Raw genomic sequence first — 14625 nt, 5'->3', positions numbered from 1 at the left:
ACTTGAGATTATTATCAGCATCATCATTCATCTACGAGCTATTAGCTATCTATTCGCTAGCTATTAGCTATCTATTCGCTAGCTATTAGCACACACACACACACACACACATATATATACATATATATATATACATATATATATATATATATATATATATATATACATATATATATATATATATATATATATATATATATATATATATATATATATATTTATATATTTTAAATGTGCTATTGTATTGTAATTAAATATTTATGTTTTATTCACCTTTGTGATGGTCGTTGATGTAGTTGTTAAAAATAAAGAAATAATAATTAAATAAAATAATACTTAACAATAATAATAATAATAAAATAATTATTAAAAAAATAATTATTAAAAAATTAAAAACACAAAAATGACAAATACAAAATACAAAAAAAAAAAAAAAAAATTAAAAAATAGATAGATACATAAATAAATAAATATACAAATACATCGGTAAATAAATACATTCACACATACACACACATATATAAATACATACATAACTAAATAGATAAAGAAGTACACAATTAAATACAAAAATAAATACACAACTAAATAAATAAATACACAAATAAATACACACATATAAATAAATACATAAATAAATACACACATAAATAAATACATGCACACAAATAAATACGTATTTAAACACACACATAAATAAATAAATAAATAAATAAATACATAAATAAATACATAAATAAATAATCGGTGAGGGCCTATGGTGTCACTTGAAGCAGGTACAAGTGTCCTCTAAAGCGAAGTAGCTGACATTGTCGACGGATGAGAGTCCGCCAAACGTGCGTCACACTTGACTCTTTTCACATCACTGTAAACAAATTAGCAATGCCCCCCCCCCCCCCCATTGAGATGACTGTATCCATGTGTGTCCAAGATAGACATCCTCCATACAAATATAGAAACCAAGTGTCCACCTATTCCACATGTAATAACCAACCGGCCAACTGTAGTGCGAGATATCAGCCGAGCTGTCCGCGCGCTGATAGAGCCGCGCGGCGGTAATAAGAAATCACCCAGAGTGTGTCACGGCGAGATAAGTGAGCATGTTTGTGTGTCTACAAGATATATATATATATATATATTTACGCCAAACAGGTAGCGGATAATTGACTCTGCAGCCACTCTCACAGTGAAGTGGACGAAGGGGTCTTACTGGGCGGCTCGCCGTCGTGCAGAAGATTAGCGCTGACGTCTCTGCCACATCAATTAGAACAACAAAGCTGGGGTGGGCAACAAACCACCAGCAATGTCTCTTCGAGGACAACTGGCTGTGTCGGGGGGAGGTCACGCTCGGGAGAAAGCGGCCGGTCTAGGGTGGGGTGGTGGCGCAGACTCCCCCTGTGGAGGGAGGTGCCACTGAAAGTTTCACCATAAATGGCCAGATGTGTCCATCATGGCGGCCAATGTTGCAAAGCGCGCTAGGAGGCTATCGTCCTCTGTTTTCAGACCGCTTCATTGAGCTGCGCCGGATTGTAAATTTACAAAATCTCCAGAGTTTTAGAGTTTTCAAACTTCATTCGTACGTGCTGTGTATGGAGAGTATGAATTGAATTGAATCGTACCTTTTTTTTCTTTCATTTCAATGACTTTCATCAGAAGCAAATCACATATTCCCATTGAAGTGAATTGACACGCCGTTAATCCGTTCCAACACATGTAAAAGTAGCACCATTTTACGTCTTGTTTTAAATTAAGAAAAAACATCTTTAAATAGGAATAAAACGTAAGGATTGGCCATGGTTGAATAGTCATTATCACAAGTATTTCAATAACATACATGGCACACGCATACTTAAAGTACAACCGACGCCCCTAGACAAGTTGTGTCCATAATTTGTAAAATCACTTCAAATGATTTCTACTGAGCGCATTTGACAAAGATTCCAGCGCATATAGCTATATTTTACATTTTAAGACCCGCGCTGAATATTCAGGAAGTCTTGTTTTTGAGTTGGTGACGATTCCTGACGTGACGTCACGTCAGGAACGCCCCTGAGTGAGAAAGCGACACACAATGCATTTTGGGTACTTTGTTTGGTGTGAAAACTTCGTGTTGATGGCGAAATTAGAAGGAAAACACATAAATAACGTGATGGTGAATCGTTATGTGTTGCACCAAGACTACTATTTGATACTAGTTGACACAAATTCCCAGCAGACAAATCAGCCCATTTCCAATGCAGCTTGGGCGCCATTTTGTGCATTTTCTGGGACGCTACATTGCAGTCCTGTCGGCTCGAATTGATACGGGAGGACTTCTTTAATCGATTGCAAACATGTATGCTTTCCTCTTCAGAACTATTTCAATCATATTCATAACTGGATGAGTAACAAGAAAGCATCTTCTCCGAATCTGAAGCCATTATTTTGATTCTTGAGCAAGGCAAAACGTCCTGGCGTGACGTCACGAACAAGGGGGCGGGACAATCTGAAACTCGGCATCTCCGGGGTCATTTAGAAGTAGTTTTGGGACACTTTAACTCATTTTTTATTGGTGTTTTGCATTTGACTAAAAATATCAGCCTGCGTGTTTTGGGCATTTTAGATGCTATCAAACGTTTTTCTGATGTCGGTTTAGGAAACAAAATGTTTTTTTATGATCGTGACAAACTAAAATAAATCAAAACCATGATTAAAAACAATTTCAAAGATTCCTGACATTCCACAGACTCTTTTTCCATCTCATTCACTTCAACACTTTTTCCCTAAAAATGTGCAACTCTGCCTGAGTCCGAGCTAACGCGAGCACACAAATAACGTCATGTGGTGTGTGCCACCGGGCCAGAGCGGCATGAGGCCATCACAGACAGTTAGTGAGCCTCTCCGCTTCCCCGTTGCTGCTGAAGCGGACAGAATTCCCTTCTACTGTATATCCAGATCTGACTCTTTCTCAGCGGGGGGCCGACATCAGGCATTAAGCGTTGTAGACTCCGATAGCCCCAACACCTCCGTGTTGCTCTTTAACTCTTAACATGATCCCTCATGAGTGAACAAAGAACGACAAATTGTATTTCGGTGATACCGCTGCCAAGCACAAACCAAAATGTTGTGTGTTTACCTCCACAAAACATAGCAGGTCTCGGCACTTATTTTACATGACATAAATATTCTGATATGACCCTCAAAAACAAATAAATAAATAAATTAATAAATACATGGACACATAAAAAATAGAATAAAAAAATAAGCAAACAAATAAATACATGGACAAATAAATAAATGAATAATTAGATAAACAAATAAGCAAATAAATAGACAAATAAATAATTAAATAAATAGAGAAATAAATAAGCAAATAAATAAATAAATGGACAAATAAATAATAGAATAAATAAATAAACAAAGACGCAAATAAGTAAATACATGGATAATCAATAATTGAATAAATAGATAAAGAAATAAGCAAATAAATAAATAAATAAATTGACAAATAAATAAATGAATAATTAGATAAACAAATAAGCAAATAGACAAATAAATAATTAAATAAATAGATAAATAAATAAGCAAATAAATAAATATATGGACAAATAAATAATAGAATAAATAGATAAATAAATGAGCAAAAAAATGAATAGGCAAATAAATACTTGAATAAATATATAAAGAAATAAGCAAACAAATAAATAAATGAATGAATAGATAAATAAATAAGCAAATAAGTAAGTAAATAAATACATAAATGCATAAATGGAAAATAAATGAATAAGTAAATTGATAAATAAACAAGTCAATAAGTAAATAACATAAATAAATAAATACATAAACAAACAAATAAATAAATATATGGACAAATAAATTAAAAAAAAACAAATAAATAAATAAAAGATAAATAATCAACTAAATAAATACATAAATGGACAAATGAATAAATACACGAACACATTGGTAAATAAATAAGCAAATAGGGAAATACATGAATACAAAATACACAGACAAATAAATAACCACATAAATAAATAAACAACCAAATAAATAAATAAAGTAATAAATCAATTAATTAACAGACAAATACATAAATGAATAAGCAAAAAAAGTAAATAAATAAATAGTTCCGAAAGGTTTGCAGTTTGAAATAATGATTATTTACTGTTTAATGACACACACACAAAACTATGATTCTATCGCATGCAGAATGATAGTAGAAAATTGGAATCATATTGAATTAATCCGATTTAAGATAAAAGAGCTAAAAATAATAAATTCATCTCATTAATAAGCGTAAGGTGCAACAAATAATTCAAGACTGAAAAAAGAGATGTGAGAAACGTCTCATATGGAGTCTCATGAAATTTCCATCAGGCTCCTCCTGCGTGGAGGGGCAATAAATTGCAAAGTGCGTAAATGAAACGAGGTAGGAGGCTCCTACTCTGCACCAATTAGCCCCAACCGCCCCCTTTTTTACACGTTAGCGTTCATACAACCGCATGCCGGCTTATAGCAACGCTCATCCGGTCCATCCTGGATCTGTCACATCTACACGCGGTCCATTTTGACTGTCCGTCCAATCCTAAGAATGCCACCGCTTCCTGCAGCGTGGCTTTTCCTAATCAATTATTAATCAAAGTGCCGTTTTGAAAGTCCAACTCAAAGGCGCGTCTGTCACACTGAAGTGTGTGTGTGTGTGTGTGTGTGTGTGTGTGTGTTTTTTTTTTCATGGTTCCATTTACGATGCTCTTATGTGTTTGTGATGAGGTGCTATTACGTGAAACTTTATGCAGCGGAAGGTGATTGATATGCGATAAAGGACACGCATCATGAGCATGAATTACTACACTTTAGGTGGGTGTCGGTAGAGAGGACTCCCTCCCCCCTACCTTCTATAAAGAGGCGTTAAAAATATCAAGCAACTACATGGAAGTGAAGAATATTATGTACAGTAATACCTTGGCTTACGAACTTAATTGGTTCCCCAGAAAGAGTGTGTAAGGTGAAAAGTGTGTATCCCAAAAATGTATTTCCCATAGGAAACCATTAAAATGAGAATAATCCGTTCCCAGGTCCCCATAAAACATAATTTTCTACTTTCTAAAGTCTTAAAACTACACAAAATATACCTTATTCGATGTAAAATGAATGTGCTATGGTTTTATAATTACAGAAATAAACTGTCCTGTATAATTAAGTCGTTTTATTTCACTTTGTGATGGTCGTTGATGGCTTGATGGAATGGAGTGGCCGGTTTAAACACTTGATGAGGAACATAAACTTCTTCTTTCACCATCTCGAGGAATTATCCCTTGGAGGTGCTTTCTCTGCCATCATTTTACCTTGTTCCACATCAATTGTGTTCTGTTTAGCTGTTTGTACAGCTACCCCCATTTCAAGTTGAGATAACTCCAGACACATATAACTTAGCAATTAACGATTTTTTTTTTCTGATGAAAGAAGGTTTCTCATCCTGAAGTGAATATTTATGTAGTCCTAAAACTCAATATTCTGTGGCTCTTGCAATTTGAGTGAAAATGACAAAAACCCTGGCACTGGAGTGGACATGTTTGCACATCATTTGGCAGTGAATGAGTTAAATGTAGTAATTTTGAGAGTCTAGTATTTGTTTATAGACCTTTTCGTTAAAGTTAGTTCGTTAAAGTGCTATATAAATCAATCGTTATGTATTGTATTGTATTATGTACAGCTGCCCCCATTTCAAGCTCAGATAACTCCAGACACACATGACTTAGCAATTTACAATTTTTGTTCTGATGAAAGAAGGTTTCTCATGCTGAAGTGAGTATTTAGAGTGTCTAAGGTGCCGATAAAGCGCTGGTCAGACCTCTGGCACCTTTTTTTCTCTTCCAGCAGGGGGCAGCATTTGCCTTTTTTCCATGTTAGTGCTTTCTTCCAGCTTCAGCTGTTGTTAAAGCGCTATATACTATAAATCGACATGTATATATTGTATTGTGTACAGCCGCCCCCATTTCAAGCACAGATAACTCCAGATTCATATAACTTAGGAATTAACTATTTTTTTTTCTGATGAAACAAGAGAGTCGAAGATTTCTTACAGTGAATTGAATGTTTATGTAGTCCTAAAACGCAATAATCAGTGGCTCCTGCAATTTGGGTGAAAATGACAAAAACCCTGGCACTGGAGTGGAAACATTTTTACCACTTTGTCTGGCAGTGAATTAGTTCATAGAAAATGCAATGAAAAAGCCGCGACTGCAGTTACACTTGGATTTACCCGTTGGATAAAATAAACTAAATAAATAAAAATAAAATCATAAATCTATTGTTTGGGGCAAAACTCCACGCACCTTTTCTTGAGAGCAATTGAAGCGAGCCAGGTGGTCGCTCGCGGCGGGGAAATCTATTTCGCCATCCCATTCCGGGGCGGAGCGGCCGATGGATCCCTTCAAAGGCGACGGCAACAATGTGAGTGACATCGGGGGTCACGAAGCCTCCTCACGGCCATCTTGGCTGATAGAATAGAGAGAAGAGACATTTTTTTTGTTGTTGCCAGGGCTATATCTGATGATTGATGGCTGCGCGGCCAGTGTGAATCTGCCCTTTTTAAATAATTTATGTTGCCTATCGCCACGGACAAGTACTTTATAACCGAGGTTGTTATTTTTCCATTGACTGCCGAGATCAATACTTTAAAGACATGACATAGGGGCCACTAATGAAGTACTTAAATGGCTCTCCGGAGTGCAAAGCGTCGCGGTGTTTACTCGGAGCGGGAAAAAAAAGAAGTGAAAATAGGTTTATTGCTCCTCCTTTTGTAAACGGAGATTTTATTGAACACATAAAAACAAGTTGCGGCGGAAGTCCCTTCCGAAGGAGGAGTGGGCTGTATTTCACAGTGGATGATATAGTGATGTGTCATTCGCGAACAAGTCGGTTCTTAGAGCCGGATCTCTGAAGTGAACGAACAAGGAGCCGGAAATGGGAAAATTAAAATATTTGATACAGTGTATTTTTTACATGAGTAATTCGGTTTTCACATAATTTTACATGATTTTTGGTAGTTAGTTAATTTAAGCGAAACAAAAAAAAAACAAAGAAAAATAAACTGAGGAGCCATTTGGGAGTCATAAGAGCCGGATCTTTCCAGTGAGCGGAGCTAAAAGAATCGGCTCTCTGAAAAGAGAGCCGGAATTCCCATCACTAGTATGACATAAAGTCGACAGGAAACAAAATCGCAAACAAAAAAGGCATCAGAACAAAAAAGTCCAAAGTAGCAAACAAAACCATGACAAGAGGAAACAATTTTGATAGTCGAGTATTTCTTCATAGACCTTTTCGACCAATTTCATATGGCCACCACTTGTAGTCAAACGGTGTGTGGCATGCTTTATTATAAAAGAAAAATAGATGCTAGTTTTGTTAGCCTACCAAAAGCTTTTCACATTGCACTTTAGCATTAAGCTAGTAGATTAGTTTTTATGTTGTCTGGCAGTGAATGAGTTAATTCTGAGTAAATTTGACGGCAAAAAATAATAATCAAAATGTAACATTATGAAATGTAATGCGTAGACTTCTACAAAAAAATAATAATAATGATTTTTAGTGCCATGTGTTCAACGCTCACAAAGTGACAAATTAGCCCGACGTGGCTGTTTGAATTCCTATTAAAGTTGATTCATTCTCATCATTATGAGTTGATCACACAACAGCTCATAAAATACACCAAATTGATTTCTTTACAAGCGATGAATACGCCGGCGGGACGCTGGAATTCGCTTCGATAAATCAATTGGTGATTCAATTACATGATCATGTTTAAATACAAAGCTAATAGCGTGCATCAAATAGCGGCGCGCCGACAATCGTGTATCATTTGGTGGGGCTCCCCCAAGACAAGAAGCACAGGCTCTTGTAGAATTGTATTGGTTGTTCATTTTTATTTGATTGATTGATTCATGTTTGCTATTTATTTGCGATCTATTTGCTATCTATTCACGATCTAACTAGCTAGCCGGCTACCTAGCTAGCTATCTATTTGCTATCTATTCACAATCTAACTAGCTAGCCGGCTACCTAGCTAGCTATCTATTTGAGATCTATTCGCTATCTAACTAGCTAGCCGGCTACCTAGCTAGCTATCTATTTGCTATCTATTCACTAGCCAATAAATATAAATAATAATAATACTAATAATAATACATTTGATTTATAAGCGCCTTTCAAAACTCTCAAGCATTGGGTGAGCAGCGGCAGCCACACGCGCCAGCGTTCACTCAACCTGGAATAACTCAAATAGATGGAAAGTTAGCTAACTGGCTAATGGATAACTAATAGATAGCTGGCTGGATAAATAGCAAATAGATAACTAGTTAGGTAGCCAGTTAGATAGCTAGTTAGCAAATACATATCAAAATCAATACCAATCAATCAATAGATAGCTCAATCGCCATATGTCTAATAGATAATAATAATAATAAATTTCATTTGAAGCGCCTTTCAAAGCTCTCAAGGACACTAGGCTATAGCTAACCAGACAAAAAGCAAATAGATAGCAAATAGCTAGCTAGCTAGATAAATAAATCAAGAAATATTCACAATAAATGTTGATTTCATACAATCGCCCTCCTGATTTATTCGACTTCCGACTGTACTTGACTTTATCGCCAGTGTTTTTTTTTATGCTACCGTTACATTTTGAAATAAGTATTAGATTGTATTTTTGTACAGCCACCCCCATTTCAAGGTCAGATAACTCCAGACCCATATAACTTAGGAATTAACTATAAACAGCGTCTAAGGTTTCTTACGTTGAAATGAATGTTAATGTAGTCCTAAAACTAATATTATTTCGAAATGAAGCATTAGTTAAAGGTGCTTATAAATCAAACGTATTATTATTATTATTATTATTAGTAGTAGTAGTAGTAGTAGTAGTAGGATTATTAGTATTATTATTTTTCAAAGAGCAGCACCGCACGGCGATAAAAATCGCACAAACAGATTCACTTATAAGGTAAAAAAATAATACAAATAAAAAATAAATACAGTTGGCTTTGATCATCAAAAAGGCACATTGAGATCTTTCAAAAAAATAATAATAATAATAAAAATGAGTGTACTACATTATTGAATGTAATGCTCCAGCTCCCGTCGATGCCTGGCAGGCATCTGGCATGGTTATTTCCCGCTCGTATTAATGGCGCCTTTTCATAACAGCATCAGGTAAAAGCGGACGGCGGGCGACCCTCGACTTCGACTTTTAATCTCGTGAAACGTGCGCCATTACCGAAACAAAAATAAGGCCTGTTTGGCATGAATTGGATCCCCCCCCCCCCCCCCCCTGACGCCCCACTGCCCCATATTGGAACAAAGCTATTAGTCACTGCTTGTCACTTTCTTGACTGGACTGAGCCTTGCGCTTTTTTTTTTTTTTTGTGCGCAGCACTTATATAGCAAGAGGTGTCCATCTTGTTGCCCGCAAGAACCCAGTTGCGTGTGTTAAAGGACAACCAACACTGTTTTTTTTTTGTTTCCTAATTGACATCGGAAAAACGTTATATAGCATCCAAAACACGTAGGCTGATATTTTTCGTCAAATTCCTAAATTATATGAGTCTGGAGTTATCTGACCTTGAAATGGGGGTAACAGTACAAAAAGCAAATGCTTCCCCTTGCGGGGGCGGGCGGGTTGACATTGCCAGAGGTCTGACCAGAGCTTTATCGGCTAACCCCGGGCAAGAAAAAGTAAAATAAATTTGGGAATGGTGCGCTACGCTCCATATTTTCAATTCCCAAATGAATTCCGGAATGGCAGTGAATTACTTAACTAACCCTTAAAAGGACAACCGACACCTAACTGACATCAGAAAAACGTTTTATAGCATCTAAAATACCCAAAACACGCAGGCTGATATTTTCAGTCAAATGCAAAACACCAATAAAAATGACTTTAAGTGTGCCAAAAATGCCACAAAATGAGTTCGGAACTGGGTAGGTTCAGAAAGTCCCGCCCCCTTTGTTCGTGACGTCACGCCAGGATACTCCTTCACAAACTGCCTTGCTCCAGAATCAAAACAATGGCTTCAGAGAGTTCAGATTGGGAGAAAATGCTTTCTGGTTACTCATCCAGTTATCAATATTGATTCAAATAGTTCTGAAGAGGAAAGCATAAATGTTTGGAATCCATTCAAGAAGTCCTTCCGTATCAATTCGAGCCGTCTGGACACCAATGTAGCGCTCAGAAAATGCACAAGATGGCGCACAAACTCCGTTGGAAATGGGCTGATTTGTCTGCTGGGAATTTGTCTCAACTAGTATCAAATAGTAGTCTTGGTGCAAAACACAATGATTCACCATGGCGTTATTTATGTGTTTTCCTTCTAATTTCGCCATCGACACAAAGTTTTCAGACCAAACAAAGTACCCAAAATGCATTGTGTGTCGCTTTCTCAGTCAGGGGCGTTCCCTCCGTGACGTCACGTCAGGAACCGTTACCAACTCAAAAACAAGACTTCCTGAATATTCAGCGCGAGCTAGAAGTCATTTGAAGTAATTTTACAAATTATGGACACAACTTGTCCGGAGGCGTCGGTTGTGCTTTAAAAATGGTGGCTGCCTTTCCAGCAGAACCTGTATTTTGTTTTTCTACTTCTTTCTTTCCTTTCCTCTTCTTTTCATAACTTTGCTGCTGTGAAATGTAAATTTTTCCAAAGCGAGACGAATAAAGGTACATCCAATCCAATAGGATAGTCAAATTCTTAACAATTGAACAAAAGTACCAATGTGACATGCACATTGTCCAAAATGCCCCCCCCCCCGTGACCCCATTTGCCCGAACCAACTCAATCGTCACGCACAAGATCCACATCCGTTATAAAGTCGTCATATTCAGCGCGGGTGGCCCCCCGATACCTTTTTATTCATGATATCTTCTGTAAAATGTTGAAACCTCCATCAAGCGGACAAGTGCCTAAGGAAAAGTCAGTGTGAAAGGCAATGGGGGGTTTTTGGGGGTGGGGGGGGGTTGAAAACCACCGACGCAGACGCTCATAAATCCACGCCAAAAAAAAAATAAAATAAAAAATGAAAATGTAGACTGATTACAGACAAAATAAATGACTCCGCCCACCCGTCCCAACGCCCCCCTTCACCCCCCCCCGTTTCCACCCCTTTCCATGTCGAAATCTTATTTAGTTCTTTAATTCTACACTTTGTTGACCTGGATGTGGCCATTCGCTGCACACGAGAGAAATTACAAAAGGCGCTCAGTCACGGCAGCGGCGCGCCGGCATTTGTCATTGCCAAAACTAAAAAAAAAAAAAAAACGCCGGCGTTTAATTAAGTGTTGTGAGCAGCCTAGTGAGAAACACACTTTAAATTAAACCTCCCCGACATGCCGCCATTGCTTCTTTACCTTCTCAACAATCAGCAGGGGGTGTACGGCAGAAATTTCTATCTCTAAAGGGTGGGAGGCGGAATGCTCGCGGACAAAAGGCTAGCATTCATGCTAGCATATTTGCTTACGCTTGCCGAATTTAGCAGTTGTTATAAAGGATAAAAGGGGAAAAAAAAATCACATTCCCTATCTCTGCATTTTTTTTCCGGAGCATTGACCTTTTTGGTCACAGGTCAGTTGACCCGGATGACCTTTGGAAAAACAGGCTTGGAAATGATGTGCTATTTTCTATTCCGTCTGTTCTGTTTAGGAGCACGTTAGCAACCTGATAGATAGCGAATGTCTTGGCGGGACCATATTCGCATGCGTAGATTATTTATCCTCTGGGAATTGACTCGTTCCGCGCTTTGTTACTTAAAGGACAACCGACGTCTCTGGACAAGTTGTGTCCATTATTTGTAAAATGGCTTCAAATGACTTCTACTGAGCGTATTTTAATACGATTCCACCGCATATAGCGATATTTTACCTTTTAAGACTGGCGCTGAATATTCCGGAAGTCTTGTTTTTGAGTTGGTGACGAGTCCGTACGTGACGCCACTAAAGGAACGCCCCTGACCGAAAAAAAAGGACACATTGTCCTTCCATCACGTCAATGTATTTTGCTGTGCTTGTTTGATCTGAAAACGTCACGTTGCACCAAAAAGAGCCAGAAGAGGGCGACCAAGCTCCATATAAGGAATTTATCAGCTTGTGGAAACGGGCTGATAAATTCCTCACAGGAGCTCGGCCGCCATTTTCTGCCTCTTTTTTGGTGATAGATTTCCCAATGTTGCCTCAAAATGGCACGGAATAAATTCTTTAATTGATTGCAAACATGTATGCTTTCCTCTTCAGAACTATTTGAATCCTATTCATAACTGGATGTGTAACAAGAAAGCATATTCTCCAAATCTGAAGCCATTGTTGTGATTCTCCAGCAATGCAAGACGTCTTGGCGTGACGTCACGAACTGGGGGCGGGACTTTCTGAAAATGCCCAATTCGCAGCTCAATTTTTTTGCAGATTTTGGACACTTGAAGTCATTTTTATTGTTGTTTTACATTTGAATAAAAATATCATACTGCGTGTTTTGGGTATTTTAGATGCTATAAAACGTTTTTTTGATGTCAGTTAGGGAACAAAAAAGTGACGTCGGTTGTCCTTTAAGTTTCATTTTCACTGAGAAGACGGCGAGAATGGACATGATTTATGGCTGTACTGTTTAGCAAGGAAAAGATAAAAAGGACGAAGATCAAAACTTCCATTTCGGACGGAAAGCTGGCAAAGTGGTTTGTACGATTTTTTTTCCTCCATATATTTTATTTCATGGATGTAAAGTCTAGATGTTTATGTTTAAATAATATCTATATTTTTAGACTTGTTTGTCGTTCTACGGTGGTGTGAAATCACATGAAAGAATTAACTATCAGTACAAAGAACCCTGAGTCGTCTGTTTCGAATGGAAGCACACTACCACTTGACTACAGGGCCCACTTTATTCCTTTGCACTCACAAAACACTACCGTACAAAAATCATACGCTTCAACATTGACTTGGGAAATAACCCCCGCTCCCCCCCCCCCCCCCAAAAAAAAAAAAAGAAAAACCTTTCCCGCTATGTCCGTTCCTTGGCAGGATAGATGAGAAAACAAGTGATTTCCTTATTAAGTTGACAAGTCAAAAGGCCTTGTTCCGGAGCCGTGGACTTCAAGAACCCGGAAGATTAAGACAGATATTGGATTTGTGATAGAGGCCACGTAGTTCATTTTCAAAATAAAACACAATCTTATTCACAATCCTTTTAAAATTCAGATTGCCGGCTGACCTGTGACTTGGAAGGCAGCGTATTACATTTTTCAATGAGTTGCTGCTGTGTTAACCAAAAAAGGATCCTGAAAGTCCTTTTTTTTTTCACCTCTTGCATTCTCCTTTTCGTGTACTGACCGCAGTTTTACGTACAGAGTAAAAAAAATAATAATAATGGTAGTGAGCCGAAAATAACTAAATAAAAAAATTAAATTAAATTGAAAAAAAATCTCAAATTTGCTCTTGATCACAAGATCATGTGGAAATTCTACAAAAAAAAATACAAAAATAATTAAAAACATTTAAAAAAAAATCACCGCAGTTTATATGAGAAAAGGTACATGCACAAAAAGCTGATTTTCATATATATTAAAATCACGGGCAAAGAAATTGTGCAAAAAAAGGCTAAGGCGCTAGCTTATACCGCTACTGTTATTATTATTATTATTATTATTATTATTATTATTATTTATTATTATTATTATTATTATTCCCCCTTGCATCCAAATATCGTCTTCGTTGTCTGACCCTCACGAAAATAAATAAATAAAATAAATTAAAAAAAATGCTCAAAGGTGTTCTTGATCACAAGATCATGTGGAAATTCTACAAAAAAAATTACAAAAATAATTAAAAACATTTTTAAAAAATCACGCAGTTTATATGAGAAAAGGCACATGCACAAAAAGCTGATTTTCATATATATTAAAATCACGGGCAAAGAAATTGTGCAAAAAAAGGCTAAGGCGCTAGCTTATACCGCTACTGTTATTATTATTATTATTATTATTATTATTATTATTATTCCCCCTTGCATCCAAATATCATCTTCGTTGTCTGACCCTCACGAAAATAAATAAATAAAATAAATAAAAAAAATGCTCAAAGTTGTTCTTGATCACAAGATCATGTGGAAATTCTACTAAAAAAATTACAAAAATAATTAAAAACATTTTAAAAAAATCACCGCAGTTTATATGAGAAAAGGCACATGCACAAAAAGCTGATTTTCATATATATTAAAATCACGGGCAAAGAAATTGTGCAAAAAAAGGCTAAGGCGCTAGCTTATACCGCTACTGTTATTATTATTATTATTATTATTATTATTATTATTATTCCCCCTTGCATCCAAATATCGTGTTCGTTGTCTGACCCTCACGAAAATAAACAAATAAAATAAATAAAAAAAATTATCAAAGTTGTTCTTGATCACAAGATCATGTGGAAATTCTACTAAAAAAAATACAAAAATAATTAAAAACATTTTAAAACACTTTGCTAGCTTACATCGCTACTTCTTCCCCTTGAATCTAAATATTTTCTTCATTGTGTGACCCTCAGGAAAATAAATGATTAAAATAAATGTAAAAAAAATCTCTAAGTTGTTCTTGATCACAAAATCATGTGAA

At 36.6% G+C, this 14625-nt stretch overlaps 1 long non-coding RNA gene across 1 annotated transcript in view; it reads right to left on the bottom strand.

Moving 5' to 3' along the window:
* The window catches only part of LOC148894248 (uncharacterized), a 96660-nt gene that overhangs the window by 47763 nt on the left and 34272 nt on the right, over positions 1–14625 (bottom strand). The window contains exon 3 of the long non-coding RNA XR_016115906.1: positions 6318–6480. This is a non-coding gene — a long non-coding RNA (uncharacterized LOC148894248). The remainder of the gene's footprint in view (positions 1–6317; positions 6481–14625) is intronic.

The sequence above is a fragment of the Hippocampus bargibanti genome, linkage group LG08, assembly GCF_051943395.1.
Source record: "Hippocampus bargibanti isolate YZ-2025 linkage group LG08, ASM5194339v1, whole genome shotgun sequence".
Classification (NCBI taxonomy): domain Eukaryota; kingdom Metazoa; phylum Chordata; class Actinopteri; order Syngnathiformes; family Syngnathidae; genus Hippocampus; species Hippocampus bargibanti.
Note: the sequence above shows the minus strand (reverse complement) of the source record. Positions and strands in the feature narration are given on the sequence as shown.